The 21,099-nt window shown below is 39.5% G+C and overlaps 2 long non-coding RNA genes across 2 annotated transcripts; both read left to right on the forward strand.

Moving 5' to 3' along the window:
• The first annotated feature begins 14,718 nt into the window (after positions 1-14,718).
• LOC137101435 (uncharacterized) lies at positions 14,719-17,942 on the forward strand. Its single transcript, XR_010911064.1, has 3 exons — positions 14,719-14,816; positions 14,936-15,014; positions 17,128-17,942. It is a non-coding gene; the product is annotated as an uncharacterized lncRNA (long non-coding RNA).
• Positions 17,943-18,514: 572 nt separating this feature from the next.
• On the forward strand, positions 18,515-19,171 carry LOC137101485 (uncharacterized). The gene is made up of 2 exons (XR_010911067.1): positions 18,515-18,836; positions 18,921-19,171. It is a non-coding gene; the product is annotated as an uncharacterized lncRNA (long non-coding RNA).
• Positions 19,172-21,099: the final 1,928 nt, after the last annotated feature.

Genomic DNA, 21,099 nt, shown 5'->3' on the forward strand with positions numbered 1-21,099 from the left:
ACTGATTTTCAGCTTTTGATCATTTCCACAAGAAGAAAACTCTTCAAACACTCAAAGAAAACAATGTAACAATGATGAAAACTCTTCAAACATTGAAAAATGAAAATGAAGCCCTGAAGAAAAATCTCACAGGGAAAACTGTCAGGGTTTGAATCTGTACAACAAACTTTCATCTTTATTTCCAACAAATGACCTGACGCAACCCTCCCTAATTTTTACCAGGCTTTGACCAGCACTGCACCGCTAGGAATAAAATAAATTACACATTAAAATCATTATTGCACCAATTTCAATCCATGGGTGAAGGTAAGTAAAAATATCTCTATATATAAGACCACCATAAAAAACACAGCACATCTGCTTTGCAAAGTTGAAATTATGAAATGTTTTCAACCTAAATAAAAATGATTTCTAATAAATGTCAGCAGTAACCTTGTTTTTACGGACTATAAACTGTGAATTAAACCTCATTTAATTCAAACACTGCAAAAACCTGTGTTTGGGGAAGTAGAGCCTTGTTTCTATTTTTGACTGGGACTTTTTTCTACAGAGAACTGTCGGATCTGTGACACTGATAGTTACTTGTTAAAGTGACATGTTGGCATGTGCTTCACAGTACTGTTGATTTACAATAAAACTCCTAAAGACAAAAGAAGAAGAAAGGTGAGTTCTGAATATGATGCTCACGATTTCACCATTGTCTTCATAAACAGTAAAACATTATTTTTGAATCAACTTTTTTGGAGTTGAACATCCATTTTCCAAACCATTTATCCTGTTGTAGGGTCACTGGGGGATGGAGCTTATCCCATCTGTTACTGGGCGAGAGATACTTTACATCCTGGACAGAAGGTCAAAGGTCACATCAGAGAGAGTCGCCCTGCTGGTTCTCAGTGGTCTCCTGGCAGCTGCTGCCATTGTTATTTACCGTCTCTGTGAGTTTGTTTTATTTATGTAGTTTTACTTTGAAAATGATAATGCAACCGCAAGGGGGCACAAGCCAGTGTCTTCTTGTGCCAGTCCCAAGTCTGGATAAATGCAGAGGGTTGTGTCAGGAACGGCATCCGACATTAAACACATGCCAAATTAAACATGCGAATCGTGACAATGACTTCCATACCGGATCGGTCGGGGCCCGGGTTAACAACGACCGCCACCGGTGCTGTTGACCTACAGGGTACCGGTGGAAATTGGACTACTTTTGGTCAAAGACGAAGAAGAAGAGGAGGAAGGTGTGTTCGTAGGCAGAGAGAGAAGAGGAAAGCTAAGAATGTAGGAATGACAGTAGGGACTTTGAATGTTGGTACTATGACAGGGAAGGCTAGGGAGTTGATCGACATGATGCAGAGAAGGAAGGTGGACATACTGTGTGTCCAGACCAGGTGGAAAGGTAGCAAGGCTAGAAGCTTAGGAGCAGGGTTCAAGTTGTTTTACCATGGGTCAGATAGGAGGAGATACGGAGTAGGAGTTATCCTGAAAGAGGAGTTGGTGAGGAATGTTCTAGAGGTGTTGAGAGTTTCAGTCAGGTTGATGAGTCTGAAGCTGGAAATTTGAAGGGGTGATGTTCAATGTTGTGAGTGGTTATGCCCCACAGGTAGGATGTTATTTAGAAGAGAAGGAGAAATTCTGGAGTGAGTTAGATGAAGTGATGCAGAGCATCCCCAGAGGTGAGAGAGTGGTGATTGGTGCAGATTTCAATGGGCATGTAGGTGAAGGGAACAGAGGTGATGAGACTGTTATGGGCAGGTTTGGTCTTCAGGACAGGAACGCAGAAGGACAGATGGTGGTAGACTTTGCAAAGAGGATGGAAGTGGCTGTAGTGAACACTTTCTTTCAGAAGAGACAGGAAGATCGGGTAACGTACAAGAGCGGAGGTAGAAGCACTCAGGTGGACTACATCTTGTGTAGAAGCTGTAATCTGAAGGAGATCAGTGACGGTAAAGTATTGGTAGGGGAGAGCGTAGCCAGACAACACAGAATGGTGGGCGTAAAATGATGCTGGTGGTGAGGAAGATGAAAAGGACTAAGGCAGAGCAGAGGATGAAGTGGTGGAAGTTGAAAAAGGAAGAATGTCGCATAGTTTTCAGGGAGGAGCTGAGAAAGACTCTGGGTGGTTTGGAGGTGTTTCTAGATGACTGGACCACTACAGCTAATGTGATCAGGGAGACAGGTAGGAGGGTACTCAGTGTGTCATCTGGAAAGAGGAAAGCGGACAAGGAGACTTGGTGGTGGAACGAGGAAGTTCAGGAGTGTATAGGTTCGACACTAAGGAGGGAGAGGTGGATTTGTACAGGTTGGCCAGACAAAGAGATGAGAGAAACAATGAAGTTGTGGGAAAGAGTAGTGGAAGCTCGGCTAAGCGCAGAGGTGAGCATTTGTGAGCAGCAATATGGTTTCATGTCTAGAAAGAGTACAGATTTTTATTTTTACAGATGCAGTATTTGCTTTGAGGATGCTGATGGAGAAGTACAGAGAATATCATAAGGAGTTACATTGTGTCTTCGTAGATTTAGAGAAAGCGTATGACAGGGTGCAGAGAGAGGAGCTGTGGTATTGTATGAGGACGTCTGGAGCGGCAGAGAAGTATTAAGAGTGGTGCAGGACATGTATGAGAGCTGTAAGACAGTGGTGAGGTGCTGTAAGTGTAACAGAGGAGTTCAAGGTGGAGGTGGGTCTGCATCAAGGATCAGCTCTGAGCCCCTTCTTGTTTGCTCTGGTGATGGACAGGCTGACAGATGAGGTTAGACAGGAATCTCCATGGATTATGATGTTTGCAGATGAAATTGTGATTTGTAGTGAGAGCAGAGAGCAGGAGTAGGAAAATCTAGACAGGTGGAGGTCTGCTCTGGAAAACAGAGGAATGAAGCTTAGCCACAGTAAGACAGAATACATGTGTGTCAATGAGAGGGACCCAGGTGGAATGGTGAGGTTACAGGGAGCAGAGGTGAAGAAGGTGCAGGACTTTAAATACTTAGGGTCAACGGTTCAGAGCAACGGTGAGTGTGGAAAAGAGGTGAAGAGGCGAGTGCAGGCAGGTTGGAACGGGTGGAGAAAAGTGTCAGGTGTGTTGTGTGATAAAAGAGTATCAGTGAGAATGAAAGGAAAGGTGTTCAAGACGGTGGTGAGACCAGAGATGTTGTTCGGCTTAGAGACAGTGGCACTGAAGAAAAGACAGGAGGCAGAGCTGGAGGTAGCAAAGCTTAAGATATTGAGGTTCTCTTTGGGAGTGACGAGGATGGACAGGATCAGGAATGAGGACATCAGAGTGAAGAGGATGCAGAGTTAGATGGAAGCACATGATTCGCTGTGGCGTCACCTGAAAGGGAACAGCCCAAAGGAAAAGAAGAAGATCAATATCAAGCTACATTTCATCGTTTCATTTTCTGTTCTGCTCATTTGATTGAAGTGTGAACAAAATTTGGATTTTAACAAATGATTATTGATTAACAATAATTAAAATTAAATCCAAGCCATTACACAAATGCTTAAGACATCTCTCCCAGCAGACACCTTCCCCCCACATTTAAACAGCTCTAGTTGCCAACTACTGGAACTAGCTTCCTCCTTTTAATCCATGTGAACTACCAGATCCTCCTGTCCACACTCTGACTTTGGCATCACTGGTGCAACTCTGGCCTGGCTCAGGTCTCACCCATCTGGATGAATCTTCAAGATTTCTTGACAGGGGCACATTTCTAACCCTCACAGCTTCTCCACCTGTGTGCTGCAGGTCATCTCTGCCTTCCATAGTCCACTTACTCAGATGTTCCTATTACCGTCACAAAGCTCCCTTTGTCCTTTCCACTGGATGTCGGTTTACATGAGAGGGGAACATCTTCAAAATAAATCCCCCCGATACTGTGAGATTCCAACAAACACACACAGGGATTCAAGTGCAAGAGCCAACATAAGACAGGAAGTGCAGAAGAAGATTTATTAACAAAGACTATAAAATGAACTTACAGCAGACAGGCAAAGGAAATAAAGTCCAGGTCAGTCCAGACGAGAACCAGCCAGCGCCTCCATTCTTCACGCCAATTTGAGAGTGAGGAGCTCTCGGTTTCCAATGTCGTAGTTCTTCTTAGCCTCTAAGCGTCGGGAAGAAGGCGTAGGGATGCATCTTGTTGTCTGCTCCCAAGCGTTGGGACAACACCGCTTCCACCCCAGTTCCAGAGGCATTGACCTCCAGAATGAATTGCCTCTTGGTGTCCGGGAGCGTGAGGATAGGAGCGGTGGTGAATAATGTCTTGACGTGGTTGAATGCTCTATATCTGCCCCTCCTCCCCACACAAAGGAGGTCTTGGTGGAGCTGAGGGCATGCAAAGGGGCCACTACATTACTGTAACCCCTGATGAATTGTCTGCAAAAGTTTGCAAAGCCTGAAAACCTTTGCAACTGTTTCCGGTCTGTGATAACTGGCCACTCCACAACTGTCCTTACCTGCAGCACTGCTACCACTGCAAAAGGAGGTTGCATTGCATAAATCAAGCTGTGAAAATGGTAGCACCGTGCAGCAACTCAAAGGCTGATGACATAAGGGGAAGGGGATACTTATTCTTAACAGTAATATAATTTACCTCCTGGTAATGTATACATGGTCTAAGCCCCCCATCTTTCTTCCCAACATGACATTACTGGGAGGAGACTCAGCCGCACATAAGCAATTAGTCAGACAAAATGGACTCAACTAATTTGTGGGTTGTGAATGAATAACCAAGGAGAACCTAGCAACAGCGGTGTATTTGGGCAATTGTACACAAATTGTGAACTCAGTTAGTGATGGTATTTTCACAGGTTTAGTAATAAACTGAATGTGGTGAGTTACACAATTATCTGTGACTTTTACCTGAAGTCTGGCAGAAACTTCCATCGATGAAGTTGGCATCAGAGCCAATAGGTAGAGTGGAGCGAGCGGAAGGTGGATCCGTAACCTGACGACACTTACTCGGTCGTCCCTCCGAGTCACGCTCCCTCTGACGTTCCTGGACGCTGCTACTCTGCGAGGCGCTGATGGGTTGAACACGAAGGTTAGTTCGTTAGCAAATGCCTCAAAAGACTGACAACACGCGGACCTGTTCTCCCATTCCGCGTCCCCCAAGCGCGCGCTTTCCCCGAGAGTAGGGAGATAGTATATATGTCACCCTGCTGCGCTCCGTGGGGGGTGTAAGGGGCTGCGGCTCCAAGAAGCAAACGGGCGGCATTTACTGGCATCTCGACAAAAGCGTTCAGGTGGTGCCATCCTACACTCGGAGGAAGCAACAAAACTAGACGCACCTGCTCGAAACCCCCGCACAACGAATCTAACTTACCAGAATTTTCCTCTACTCCTGCTGTGTTGGGCTCAGTTGAGCCTCCTGGGACCGTCATGCTCCCTGTTAGTGATGTGTCATGAGCAAAAGATGCGGCTCTGAGAGCCGATGCTTTGTAGTGAATCAGAAGAGCCGGCTCGCATCGAGCGAGAGCCTGCTCCCAGTTTTTTTCCTTTCGCTGCTCAGTAGTGATGGGCGGATCGATACCAAAATATCGATATTTCGATCTTGACGGCCAATTTTTAAATATCGAGTCTCAAGTTAAAATATCGATATTTTCTGTTTATTTATTCATATTTTCTCCGCAGTCATATCCGAATGTTTTCTGCTCCTTCTACATCAATTTGTATATTATTTGTGATGCACCGCATAGGAACTACTTTTCCTTCCACCGATCCGTCCCATGATCCACAATCTTCAACTAAACTTCTTTGACACGTGCTCGGCCGGCTGGCGGCTCCGCCTCCAAACACAGGCAGCATTTCGGAGTGAAATGTATCATTTTTATTCACGGACTATTTTGCTAAGAACGTTCTGTTTCAAGAGAATTGTAGAAATAGGCAAAGTGTGTCTAATCCATAATTGCTTTTAAACAAAGGGAAGAAAATACAGATGGGTATCTAAGACATACATGTAGATGAGGGCGAGTCATGGATATCAAGTGACATAAACTGTTCACCTGATAAAGAAATTGTCATGCTGTTGTCACGGAGATAAGTCAGAACGTTAATACGTTTTATTTAAAATAATGAAAATGTTAAAAATGCCAATAGGTTGAACAATGATTTTGCTGTCGTTTTAATGTTTTTAATTATTCCCTGTAAGGGCTCACGTGATTGTGTTTCATCGTGATCAGATGACAGAATTAACATAACACTCTGGATATCGGATCGATATCGCGATACTAGCCAAGGTATTACTTGGTATCGGATCGAATCTGAAATCACTGGTATCGCCCATCACTACTGCTCAGTGCTCAGCCTGAGCGCTGCTTAAGGCAGAACTTTGTTTTGATTGGTCAGCAATGGCATCGCAGCCAATCAGATGTGAGGATATGGGATCATACCATTATTTATTATCACCATCATTATGTAAAAACAGAGAGTCGGGTGCCGAGAAGTGGAGCGACGCTCCACTGCAAGTTAACTGTCTGTCAGATAGCGGTGAGCAGACTGTGTACTGCTGGCGTAATTGAAACTATGAGTGACACCCAAAAGAGAAGCAGCATCTGGCTCCAGTTTAAAGATAATGGAAACAGCAAAGCAGAGTGTGTTCACTGCAAGATGAAAATTACTTTAGGAGCAGGTTCCACCACAAACCTGCATAGACATATGAGAACTGTCCATCCTACAGTGCATTTAGCGGAGTGAGGGTGAGCTAGCACACATCTACAGATCCTGGTGTGTCTCATCCCAAAAAAACAGCAAGTGCAGCAGCATCTACAGGCTTCCCCACACATGCAGGTATAACCTCTCCTATAGTAACTCAAAGCAAAATAAGCCAGTTTATACCCAAAGTGGTGACCCCATCCAAACAGCACAGCATTGATGAAGAGTTGGCTAAAATGATAGCTACTGATTTCCAACCCTTTTCCATTGTGGAGGACAGAGGTTTTAAAACTTTTGTCAAAACTGTAAATCCCACATACACTCTACCCAGTAGAAGAACATTATCCCAAACAACAATACCTAAACTATATAACACAGAACGTGCATCATGGCAAGAAAGGGTGAAAAAAGCTCCATCAGTTTGCCTGAAAACTGACTGCTGGATCTCCAGAACCACATGCTCTTTCATGGCTGTCACTTGCCATTTCATTGAAAATTACAAGATGACATCTTGCCTTCTGGACTGCTTTGAGTTCACAGATAGACACTGCAGAAAACCTGGCAGAGGAGCTAGTAAGAGTGTCAAGTAGAGGAGAAAGTGGTGTGCTGTGTGAGCAACTGTGCTCTGTGGATTTATTTGCTTGCTATGTTGTTAATTTGTGCAATAAAATGTTTGATTAAAATATTAAACAAAAGAATGGTTTTGTAAAAGAATAAATGCACAAAATTAGGCAATTATAAGGATTCTCATAAAAACACTGCACATGAAAGGGTTTTCAACAAACAAACCATGAGTTATGGTAAAATAAAGGCCTATAAAAAATCCTAAATTAAGAGCCGTTCAGGAGTTGAAAGAGCCAGCTCTTCTTTGGGAGCTAAGCAGAAAAGGCCGGCTCTCTGAAAAGAGCCGAACTTCCCATCACTACTCCCTGTACTCGTCCTGACTCTGCTGAATCCATGGTTTGCTAGTGTGTACTGTGAGATTCCAGCACACACGGGGAATTAAGTGCAAGAGCCAACAGGAGACCGGAAGTGCAGAAGAAGATTTATTAACAAAGAATATAAAATGAACTCACAGCAGGCAGGCAAAGGAAATAAAACAATCAGAAAAGGCTAAAAATAAACTTCAAGACTGACTAACGCATTAGGAAGGTTTCTAAAGCTGGTGGTCAGGAAACAAGACACATGGAGACACACACTAGCAACAAACAATAGGCATTAAAGTCCTTATAAAACATGAATCAATGGATGATGTGAAACAGGTGTGTTGACCGGTGCCAGCTGAGGAACAGAAAGCCAAGATGGACTGGAGACAGACTGGGGTGGAACTGAGTGATGGGAAGCCTCAGCTGACAGGGAGGAGAACTGCAGGGAGACATACAGACACAAGACAAAAAAACAAAGAGACAGAAACAAATTAAATCTTAATTAAAGAAACAAAAAACCTAACTTCTGACAAAGACAGAAGTTCTAGTCTCAGCCAGACCTTCAGTACAGCATCAACTTAGGAACCTCAGAATATTTGACTCCTACAACATCAGAACCTCTGGTGGTCCCTACACCACACAGTAAAAGATCCTGAGCAAACCTCTTCAGCTCAGTGGTCCATCACTGTGGAACAAGCCACCACAGTCTGCAGCCTGACTGCCAGTATTTAAGAAGACAAAACTTTCTCTGCACTTAAGGTATTAAAATAAACATCCGATCGTGTGTCTCATAAAACAGAAAACATTTCTTCTCATAGCACCGTGCTTTTGAATCATTTTGTTTTATTTAAACAGATAAACTTTATTAAACATTGGGAAAAGAGCAGTGAAAGAAAATTAAACTTCAATCCTAATTATGATGCTCATTTGGTTGTTTATACCATTTTCTTCATAAACTTGTTGTGTGATCTATTTGTCATTTGAGTGTGATTGAAATGTGTGAAATGTTTTATGTGGCGGACGACATTTTCTCATCGACTGCTCCACAAATAAGATCAACAGGAAGATGAACACAAACTGTGAGACAAAGCTTTTGTCTGTGCCAAACACTATGAGTCTGAAAACAGTGAAGGTTGAAGCTGTGGAGGTGGTGGTGGGTGGTTCTATACTTTATGGTATAGGGGAGGAGATATAATCATACCCTGATCCTTTTGACCCTAAAGGTGTAGATGGGGGAGGGGACTGTGGCTCTGCTCTATTTACATGTCAGAAGTAAAAAAAAAACTACATTTCCATTTTACAGTTTCACTTCTTCTATTATCTCCCATGTTGTAAGATAGCATGATTTGTGTAAACAAAGAAAGTGAAGCATTCATTCAGAGACCTTGGTGAGTAAGGACATATAATGAGGAACAAGGCTCATGTTTTCTTCCTTCCTCAGAATAAAGATGTATTTTAACTCTGCTCTGTGAAACGTGTTTCAGTTCTTCATAAACCCCACTGATGGTCACACAGCGGGAAAATGTCTGAAGCTGAGGTTTTATATTCTGATGTCAGGTTCACAAGAGCGAGGGGAAATGGCAAAGGTGAGTGTTAAATTACTTATGTGTCTTAATGATTTATAGAAAGAAAATAAAGATATAAAGTCAGTCAACACGGTAATTTGCTGAAATAACAACTAAAAAAAGTTTTCTGTTCATGGTAACACTGTCAACTCTGCTACCGAAGTTTTCCAATAAAAAAGAAAAGTAACTTAAAGAGATGCTTCATTTGTTTGACAGAGTTTTAGGCAAATCTGAAACATCTGCAATGCATTTAAAAGCTGTTTGCTTTTGTGTTGCAGAGGCCATTTCTCCATCAGAGGAAACCACTTACTCTGAAATCCAGATGTTGAAAACTCAGCCACCTGCAGAGCAGCCTGGTGGGAAATAAACTGTATTAATAAACAGTCATCGTGAGATAAAGAGACACAACTATTGACTGTATCCACAAAAAATGTGTCAGAGCTCAGTACCTGTAAACAAAAACCATATGATTGTATTACAAACTGGATTCCTTTTGTGGTTTAGTTATTTCAGTGTCTCAAAAGTAAATATTTCCTGCCTTTGCTGGAAATATAACATCCTAATACTATAATACAGTTTACTATATACTGTAAGGTTGAGTTCAGTATTTCTCACCTGAACAATGTAAAACTGGTGTAAACAAACATTCTCCTTCTATCTCTGTCAATATTCTCTGTTTTTAACAAACGTTTACATGGAAATGATGAAAGAACCAGTCAGCTGTCACATTTAGTGTGAAATGGAGTGAAAAGAAGAAGTTAGTGCTGAGAAAAACAAATGAGGAAGTGACCATGAAGAGGACTTATGGTTTATATACATTTAATCAACTGCTACACAAACTTTCAAACCTGTTTGGTTTTAACTTCAAGCTAAAAATGGATAATGTGTAAATAAATAAACTGAAGTTAAAGTTGATCAGTGACAATAGAAACAGCTTCTGTTGGTCTGTTGGTAAAACAAGTGAACGCGTTTAGTGTCAAAACACAAAGGGGAGGACACATTATTAAATCTTTACCATTTTCTGTCTTTTTGACCTTTTCAGCAGCTTCCCAACAAGTGGAGTCAAACAAAAGGTCAAAGGTCACATCAGACAGAGTGCCCCTGCTGGTCCTCAGTGTTCTCCTCACAGCTGCTGTCATTGGTCTCTGCGTTGTCTGTGAGTTGTGTCAATACATGTAAATTGACTTTAAGGGACATTTAACAAACAAAAATCAAAGTAATTCTTGTTTTTATTTGTGTTGTTCTTGAATGAAACCTAGTTCATTTTATACACTGTCATTTCCTGACATTTTAAAAGTGTGAGTCCACCTGTGTACTTTACTTTGCAGTAAAGATACTTGGGGGATCTGATACAAACAGCTGTGATCTATGTGGTTTCTTTGTTGTTAATCAGGTTTTGATCATTTCCAAACCAAGAAAACTCTTCAAACACTAAAAGAAAACTACGAAACAATGATGAAAACTTTTCAAACATTGAAAATTGAAAACAAAGGCGTGAAGAAAAATCTCACAGGTAAGACTGTCAGGGTTTGAATCTGTACAACAATCTTTCATCTTTATTTCCAACAAAAGACCAACATTAATGCATTTTTTATTAACTTTTTGTTTGTTTTCTGATCATTTGAAAAAAGTGCGACAATAGTTTTTTTCTGTTCACAAAAAAGTGATGATTCTGATAAAAAGATTTAATTTAAATCAGTAATTTATCTTCTTTCATAACAGAATGTCTCTCTGAAATAAATCAAGGCACCAGGCTGCAGCCTATGTGCCCAGAACCTACTGAAGTTTATACTAGTAAGTTATGAATTTGTCTTTTTCACTGATGATTAATAAACAGTAATAAATAACAGACACAGTGAGTCAGTCAGTGATGTATTTATGTTTCACTAGTTCAGACTGTATACTGCAGTAACTGGAGTTGTGAGATAGTAAAACTGCATCTGTAAAAGAGAAAACTTCACTTTCTCTGATTGTCTCAGTTAAAACTCAGACTCTCTCTATGTGAATCAAACATAAAGAGTGATTGTGTCACCTGACTGATCTCTTTGCTGTAAACTTTTACAGATGAACCATGTCAGAAGTGTGAAGAAGGCTGGGAGCTACATGGAGGAAAGTGTTATTATTTCTCCAACAAACCTTCATCCTGGAACCAGAGCAGAGAAGAATGTGTCCATCATGGAGGAGATCTGGTTAAGATCGACAGCAGAGAGGAGCAGGTATAAAACACTGCAGCAGCTTCATGTTCTCACATATTTGATCACATAAGTTTTATTATCTCAGCACAGAAAAGTCACAGAGTCATTTTCACCACCTCTGATTGTTCAGTCATTCCTGGAGGAACGTTTGAGAAACAAAATTAATGAAGAACAGGACAAGTTCTGGATCGGACTGACAGACTCACAGGAAGAAGGCAGATGGTTGTGGGTGGACGGATCAGAACTGGGCACAAGGTTTAACTGTTGTAAAAACCTGTTTGTTTATCTTTAATCTCAGTTTTACTAGTTTTACCAGTTTTATTGACCCTGATCTTTGTGTTTCACATCTTTTAGTTTGAGTTTTTGGAAAAGTGCAGAGCCAGACGACTGGAAAGGAAAAAGTAGGGAAAATCCTCATGGAGAGGACTGTGTGAGGATGGGGTATAAAGAAGGAGCTGATGACCAGATGTCTTGGTTTGATCACTTCTGCAACAACCCTCACAAAAGTATATGTGAGAAAGCAGCACAAACTGGACGTTATGTTTGTAATTGTAGTTTGTAATACAGTGAAGCTTTAGTCATCAGCTCCATTAACAATCTCAGTACAGGATGCAGAACATGGAGCAATGCTGTTTGTAGAAAACTAATGTCACCAACAATGTGAGATGTTGCAAACATTTAAAGATCCACAGTCAAAACTAAAAATACTCAGTTTGATGTTTTTTTAACTAAAGAAATTCTGTGACCTTTTGTAAAAATTCTGTAAGTCACATCAACATCTCATATCTATGAATATACAAAATGTCTCCTACTTTATGCCTAAATCGGGGCCTTTGAGTTTCCACATCAAACTTGTCTAAGTTGCATATTTGATGATGAACTGGTTTCTAGGTCATAATCATATATTCACACATTAAACTTCAAAACTTAAGATGAGCACAGAGAAACGTTGTTCTGTTTCCTCTGCAGATCAAAAAAAGCTTAAAGTGTCAAAATCTGCATAAACGTCAGTTTCCCTTCAGTCAGAAACATGTTTAGCTTCTGTTTTGTGGTCAGAATGATGTTTGTGCAGAGTTTGACTCTACAAGAAAAGTTTCTCTTAGTTTGTCTGACTTTATAACCTGAAGACATCATTTGTTCAGTCAGTGAAAAGCTGGAGCTGATGACCAATGTTCTAACCAGTTAAATCTCTTGATGCACAGAAAAAACTGCAGTTTTCAAAGACGAGTACATTTTAAAGAACTACCACATGTAAAAAAAGACCAGAGGACAAAGACAAATACTGAAGAATCAACAGACTTTTAGTGATGTTTTTAACATGCGTTCCAACAGCCTGCTTTGCTCTAATAATATGTTTGTTCACACAGTCTAATTTTTTGTGTTTTCATTTTAAAAACTTGAAAATGTTCCATTGCAAACCTTTAGACAAAGATGCTACAGTTCATAAAAACAATACAATGATTTAGACATAAATTACTGTAGATATAAAATGTTGTATCATGTTGTGTGTAGTGAATGTGAGTATTTATACTATGAGTACAACAATCCTGTGGGTTTGGTTTGAGAAGTTTCAGCCGTAGAAACTAAAAAAACATAAATAAATATTCAGAAATCTGGTTTTTGAAGTGGTTTTCTGCTTGAATATTACATTTAACAAGACCTGAACAGATTTCTGCAGGAACTTTATTTATGAAACACATGTGGAACAAATCTGAACCACAATTTACATTCATAGTATCAACATTATTAATATTTCAAATATTTAGTTTTCTTTGTGAATTACTATGGTACAACATGTACATTTTGGAGCATCTAGTACTTTAACTTGGGAAATGAATTTAAATGGGTACATCAACCACTACTGGAGCAGTTTGTTAGCAACTACTTCCCAGTTTGTTTGAGTACTGACTAACTAAAAACTAAAAGGCTTCGTGTCCGTAAAGAAGGTCAAAACAACCGTAAAAAAAAAAAGTAGCAATTTAGTTACAAGCTAAATAAAAATATTGTATAATAAATAAGTGTGAAGCAAGAAACAGCATAAACCTGAGTTTGGGGAAGTAGTTTCTTGTCCATCTTTGACTTTACCATCAGTTTTAAGTGTTTTTTGACAGGAAACTGATCTTTGACACTGACAGTCTCTTAGTGTTAAAGGGACATGTTGATAGAAACTTTATGAAGAGAGAAATTTAAATGTGAGTTCTGTGTAAAAATGCTCATGTTTTTTTCTTACTGTCTCAGCTATTGTATGAAGCTATGTGTGACAGACTCTTAGTGACTATATAAAAAGTAGATTTGTTTTGAAGTGATATGTGAGGTTAAAAAATGATGAGCTCATATAAATTATTATCATAGTCAAGAAGCAGAAGAAACAGGGCAACGTGTTTTCTGCTGCTGTTGGTGAAACACGTCATCTTTCAGTAACAGGGGTCAAGTTTTAAAGTGTTTCAGTGTCGACTCAAACTTTAAAAAGCTTGTTGCTAACCTCATTCTCACTTCTACAACATTAAACTGAACAAAAATTAACTTCCTCTTCTTTAAGACCATAGTTAGAAGCTAATGAAGTCAGTTCACTAAGTGGAAACAGTAGTCAGTGTTTTTACTGTGTAGGTTTGAGATATTCACTGATCAGTCAGAACTATAACCACCTGGTGGTCTGAATGTTGTGGTGGACTGAGGTCAGGATGGTAAATTAATAAATGTGGCCGTGATCAAGAATCAGAGAACACACCACAGCACAACTTCACCCAAACAGACTAGAACAGATGGCTGCTAACAGGTTTTACCTTAAACACACAAATCCACAGTTTGTCTAACGTGTCTGTTCCACACACACACTGGGACCAAGGAGCTGAAGAGAAACCTGTCCCATGTGGGACTGGCTGACCTGTAGGGAGGGGGGAAGCCTAACAAGCCTCACCTGAAGCTTCATCAGGATTTAAGGTAGACTGGCCTTTAAGGTGGACCTGTGTCCACTGCTACAGATGGGACTGAGAACAAGCTCAAGATTGAGCAGAAACTTTATGAGACACATGTCCAAAAATTCTGGACTAAATGTTCACATACATGGTATCAACAAAATCGAAGTTACTTTGTGGAGTACTTACACTTTTGTATTTTAACTACATATTAAGCAAGTACTTAGTAGGTAAACAACTTAAATGGTTACATCTACTAGTGATGAAGTCGTTTTTTACAGACTTTGTGTTTTTCCCTTCATGAGTAAAAAAGCAGAAGTGTTATGGTCAAGACAAACATAAAAAACAAAAAGTGGCAGCACGTAATAAATGTCACAATAAACCTTGTTTTTGCAGAACATAAACTGTTAAAACTTGTTTAATTCAAACACTTGAGCAACTCGTGTTTGGGGAAGTAGATTATCATCAATACTTTTTCTACAGTAAACTGCGACACTGACGCTCATTTTGTGAAGTGTTGATATGTGCTTCACATGACTGTTAATTTAAAATAAAAACACGGGAGAAGAAGAAGAAAGGTGAGTTCTGAATATGATGCTCATGATTTCAGCTGTCCAGGAGGACACACTGGACAGGTCCCCAGTCTGTCAGATATTTGTTAAATGTTCTCAAATGGTGTTTTTTTTTTTTGTTGCAGAGAAAGTTTCCACTGAAGGCAGGATCCTGAAGACTGAGCACAATGAGCTACAGAGAAGGCAACAAGCAGGAATGTGACGGTAAGTCAGTGTGAAGAAGAACTGGGAGGGAAACAAGCATCGAGTGAATTTAAGTCAGAATCCACATTAATGAAGAGACAGAGAAAAGCAGCTGACTGAGGATCAGTGAGTCAATTAACCGGATTTTTAGTCTCAGTCTTTGTAAAGGACGATGGTTGTGATGTGTGAGGTCGACTGACACTGTTGGTTTTGATGCAGGAAATCTAATAATTATTTTCCTTTGCTATTTTTAATATTTAAAACAAACCTTGAAGGTGTGAATGTTTTAGAAACTGGACGATCAAAAGAGAAATTGATCAGTAAATTAATCCTTAATAAAAGTAAACTATTCACCCACTGTCCTGCACAAGATTGTTAAAATTCACCTCAGCTACAACAGTAAAGTGCTGCTGATACTTTCTGCATGAGTAAAACTACGACCACGATATTAAATAGTATAAAAGTCACAGTGGATATTTTCAGTACTTTTAATACTTATGTACATTTTCCTGATTAAACCTACAAGTGTGGGACTTGTTGTTGTAATGGAGTATTTTCACAGTTTTATTAGTATTAGTTCTTCTACCACTGTACTATACCTACAATTCAGCACTTACACTAACTCAGTAATGTTCTGTACATCAAACATTAAAAGGTTGTTTAATTCTCGTTCCCCTTAAAATGTTTTTCTCGCAAATAGAGTCAACAGCTGCTGTTTATTGATCCTGTTGTTTTTTTACTGCTGCCTGTTCATCTGCTGCTGTGTCCTTTTGTCTCTGTCTCCAACAGAAGATTCTGTCCCTGTCTTTCTCCCTTTTCACTCTGCTGTTCATGTTTTGTTGAATTGATGCAGATTGGAAGGTGGCTACTGCACAAGTAATGTTAGAAAACAGTTTTGCCTCCAGCTGCAAAGCTTTGTGTGTCTGTGTGTGTGTGTGTGTGTGAGACTTGGAGAAGGAGAATGGAGCTGGTCAAAGCACGATGTGACTGGGTCATTACAGGCAGCAGCAGCTCACTGAACCTGGAGCAGCCAGATGACCAGTCCATGTCTGACTATCAAACACACAAACAGCAGCGTGATAGGGCGTCTAAAGATGTGCTCATATAAACTATTAATATCATCACAGTCAAACAGCAGAAGAAACCAAACAAGGTGTTTTCTGCTGTTGTTGGATAAACTTCATCTTTCAGCTTAAAGAGTATAGAAGTTAAACTTTAAAATGTTTGGTACTGAAAACAGAAATACTTCCACAAGATTAAAACCATTTAAAAAATGAACTTCCTCTTCTTTAAGACCATAGTTTGAAGTTAATAAAGTCACATCCTGGAGCTCACAGTAAAAGAACATTAAACAGCAGGTCAGTGTTTTTACTGCACAGGTTTCAAGGTTGTGCTGATTAAATTAAAACTTTATTTAATTGTTAATTTATTTCTGTCTGAGAAAAATACCTGAGAACATAAAAACAAAAACCTAATAACCATTACACAAACAAATAAAGACAAATCAGTGCTTATTAAAACAAGAACGATCAAAAGATGACAAGCAAAATATTTGATATTTCTAAAGGGAATAAAATCTTCCAGCATCAATGTCCTGCTCCTCATCTGATTAATGAGGGGTTTAGTATCAGACACCCGTTTGTCCTCATATGTATTTGGACAGTAACAGTTTTCATCAGTTGGTCTCTGTAGGCCACCACAGGGAATCTGAAATGAATCAATGAATATTAGTCACAGTGGTGATGGTCATGGAGACTAACAGCTGAAAGAGCTACAGGATAAATTGTCCAATTGTCTGTTTGTGTTATTAGTAAAATGGTTTGAATAAAAATGTGTGTTTCAGTGCTGAGGTGGAAAATCAATATTTTTAATACAATGAGTAAAAAGAAGTGTCTCCATTGTTCAACCTCAGAACTTGATTTGAAACAATCAGCAGCAACAAACTGAACCCTTCCAGAGAAAACAGATTTAGGGTTGAACCTTTTTCAATGGACAGTGTTTGATGAGGTAAAATCAGAAGGTTGTTATCATTTCTGATGACGGCTGCATTTTATAGAAGAGCTGCTGATGTTACTGTGTCCACCCTCTGAACTCTTCTGTGTTCTCACATGTGTCTCCTCTAAATGTTCAACAGGTGAAGCTGCTGCAAACAGAAGGTCAAAGGTCACATCAGAGAGAGTCGCCCTGCTGGTTCTCAGTGGTCTCCTGGCAGCTGCTGCCATTGTTATTTACCGTCTCTGTGAGTTTGTACAGTTTTATTCATGTAGTTGTACTTTAAAAATGATAAAGCAGCAGTAAGTAATAAACTAATTTGCTCTTTTGGAACAAAAACTCTTTTCAGAGAATTCTTATTAAATAAACATCATCATTATGATGTAATATTTGGGGCATCTGCAGCTCAGTTGGTAAAGGCAGTGCTCCACAGACTACAGGGTCAGGGGTTTGATCCCTGTCCCTGGCTATATGTCAAAGTGTCTCTGGGTAAGACACTGAACCCCTAACAGCCCATACCCCTCCCCAGCTGTGCAGTGCTGGTCCAAGCCCAGTAGAAATTGGGGAGGGTTGTGTCAGGAAGAGCATCCAGTGTAAAAATTGTGCCAAATCAACATGTGGACAATGATCCGCTGTGGTGACGCTGAACTCACAGGATAAGCAGAAAGGAAAACAACAACATTGTGATGTAATATTTGAAGGTGTTTCTTCTACAGTAAATAACAAATTGTCATCACTGTATATTATAAAGAAGTAACATTTACTGATTTTCAGCTTTTGATCATTTCCACAACAAGAAAATTCTTCACACTCTGAAAGATGAAAATGAAGCCATGAGGAAAAATCTCACAGGTCAGTTTGTCAGGGTTTGAAACTGTCTCATAACTTTACCAGGTGAACTCCAGATTTAATTTGGAGTTTTCAAAAAAAGACAATTTTTAGTTTATTTCCAACAGATGATCAACAATAATCTATTTTATCAACCTTTTATTTGGTTTCTACTTATTTGTTCTTATGTTAATTGTTTTTGTTTTTTCTGTTAAGGTTCATCTAAAAGTGATGATTCTGATGAAAAGAATTAATTTTAATCAGTCATTTATCTTCTTTCATAACAGAACATCTCTCTGAAATAAATCAATGCACCAGGCTGCAGCCTATGTGTCCAGAACCTACTGAAGTTAATACTAGTAAATTATGGATTTGTCTTTTTCACTTTCACAGATGATTAATAAACAGTGATAAATAACAGACACAGTGAGTCAGTCAGTGATGTATTTATGTTGCACTAGTTCAGACTGTATACTGCAGTAACTGGAGTTGTGAGATAGTAAAACTGCATCTGTAAAAGAGAAAACTTCAGTTTCTCTGATTGTCTCAGTTAAAACTCAAACTCTCTCTCTATGTGAATCAAACATAAAGAGTGATTGTGTCACCTGACTGATGTCTTTGCTGTAAACTTTTACAGATGAACCATGTCAGAAGTGTGAAGAAGGCTGGGAGCTACATGGAGGAAAGTGTTATTATTTCTCCAACAAACCTTCATCCTGGAAGCAGAGCAGAGAAGAATGTGTCCATCATGGAGGAGATCTGGTTAAGATCGACAGCAGAGAGGAGCAGGTATAAAACACTGCAGCAGCTTCATGTTCTCACATATTTGATCACATAAGTTTTATTATCTCAGCACAGAAAAGTCACAGAGTCATTTTCACCACCTCTGATTGTTCAGTCATTCCTGGAGGAACGTTTGAGAAACAAAATTAATGAAGAACAGGACAAGTTCTGGATCGGACTGACAGACTCACAGGAAGAAGGCAGATGGTTGTGGGTGGACGGATCAGAACTGGGCACAAGGTTTAACTGTTGTAAAAACATGTTTATTTTTAATCTCAGATTTACCAGTTTTATTGACCCTGATCTGTGTTCCACATCTTTTAGTTTGACTTTTTGGATAAGAAAAGAGCCAGACAACTGGAAAGGAACCAATGGGGAATATCCTGATGGAGAGGACTGTGTGAGGATGGGGGAGAAAGCAGGAGCTGTTGACCTGAAGTGTTGGTTTGATCAGTCCTGCAACAACCCTCACAAAAGTATATGTGAGAAAGCAGCACAAACTGGACGTTATGTTTGTAATTGTAGTTTGTAATACAGTGAAGCTTTAGTCATCAGCTCCATTAACAATCTCAGTACAGGATGCAGAACATGGAGCAATGCTGTTTGTAGAAAACTAATGTCACAAACAATGTGAGATGTTGCAAACATTTAAAGATCCAAACATTTTTTAAATAAACAGGATTTTCTTCTAAAAACACAATAACAATTTTACAGGGCTTGTACAGTTTTATTCACGTAGTATTACTTTGAATATGATAAAGCACAAGGTTTTTTCACATCTGGGAGATCAGCAAAAATAAATAAATAAACAAATAGGACTATTTCTTCTTTTGGAGCAAAACTCTTTTCAGTGAATTCTTAATAAATGAACATCATCACTGTGATGTAATATTTGAAGGTGTTTCTTCTACAGTAAATAACAAATTGTCATCACTGTATATTACAAAGAACTAACATTTACTGATTTTCAGCTTTTGATCATTTCCACAAGAAGAAAACTCTTCAAACACTCAAAGAAAACAATGTAACAATGATGAAAACTCTTCAAACATTGAAAAATGAAAATGAAGCCCTGAAGAAAAATCTCACAGGGAAAACTGTCAGGGTTTGAATCTGTACAACAAACTTTCATCTTTATTTCCAACAAATGACCTGACGCAACCCTCCCTAATTTTTACCAGGCTTTGACCAGCACTGCACCGCTAGGAATAAAATAAATTACACATTAAAATCATTATTGCACCAATTTCAATCCATGGGTGAAGGTAAGTAAAAATATCTCTATATATAAGACCACCATAAAAAACACAGCACATCTGCTTTGCAAAGTTGAAATTATGAAATGTTTTCAACCTAAATAAAAATGATTTCTAATAAATGTCAGCAGTAACCTTGTTTTTACGGACTATAAACTGTGAATTAAACCTCATTTAATTCAAACACTGCAAAAACCTGTGTTTGGGGAAGTAGAGCCTTGTTTCTATTTTTGACTGGGACTTTTTTCTACAGAGAACTGTCGGATCTGTGACACTGATAGTTACTTGTTAAAGTGACATGTTGGCATGTGCTTCACAGTACTGTTGATTTACAATAAAACTCCTAAAGACAAAAGAAGAAGAAAGGTGAGTTCTGAATATGATGCTCACGATTTCACCATTGTCTTCATAAACAGTAAAACATTATTTTTGAATCAACTTTTTTGGAGTTGAACATCCATTTTCCAAACCATTTATCCTGTTGTAGGGTCACTGGGGGATGGAGCTTATCCCATCTGTTACTGGGCGAGAGATACTTTACATCCTGGACAGAAGGTCAAAGGTCACATCAGAGAGAGTCGCCCTGCTGGTTCTCAGTGGTCTCCTGGCAGCTGCTGCCATTGTTATTTACCGTCTCTGTGAGTTTGTTTTATTTATGTAGTTTTACTTTGAAAATGATAATGCAACCGCAAGGGGGCACAAGCCAGTGTCTTCTTGTGCCAGTCCCAAGTCTGGATAAATGCAGAGGGTTGTGTCAGGAACGGCATCCGACATTAAACACATGCCAAATTAAACATGCGAATCGTGACAATGACTTCCATACCGGATCGGTCGGGGCCCGGGTTAACAACGACCGCCACCGGTGCTGTTGACCTACAGGGTACCGGTGGAAATTGGACTACTTTTGGTCAAAGACGAAGAAGAAGAGGAGGAAGGTGTGTTCGTAGGCAGAGAGAGAAGAGGAAAGCTAAGAATGTAGGAATGACAGTAGGGACTTTGAATGTTGGTACTATGACAGGGAAGGCTAGGGAGTTGATCGACATGATGCAGAGAAGGAAGGTGGACATACTGTGTGTCCAGGAGACCAGGTGGAAAGGTAGCAAGGCTAGAAGCTTAGGAGCAGGGTTCAAGTTGTTTTACCATGGGTCAGATAGGAGGAGATACGGAGTAGGAGTTATCCTGAAAGAGGAGTTGGTGAGGAATGTTCTAGAGGTGTTGAGAGTTTCAGTCAGGTTGATGAGTCTGAA

This window comes from Channa argus, chromosome 1, assembly GCF_033026475.1.
Source record: "Channa argus isolate prfri chromosome 1, Channa argus male v1.0, whole genome shotgun sequence".
NCBI classification, from domain to species: Eukaryota; Metazoa; Chordata; class Actinopteri; order Anabantiformes; family Channidae; genus Channa; species Channa argus.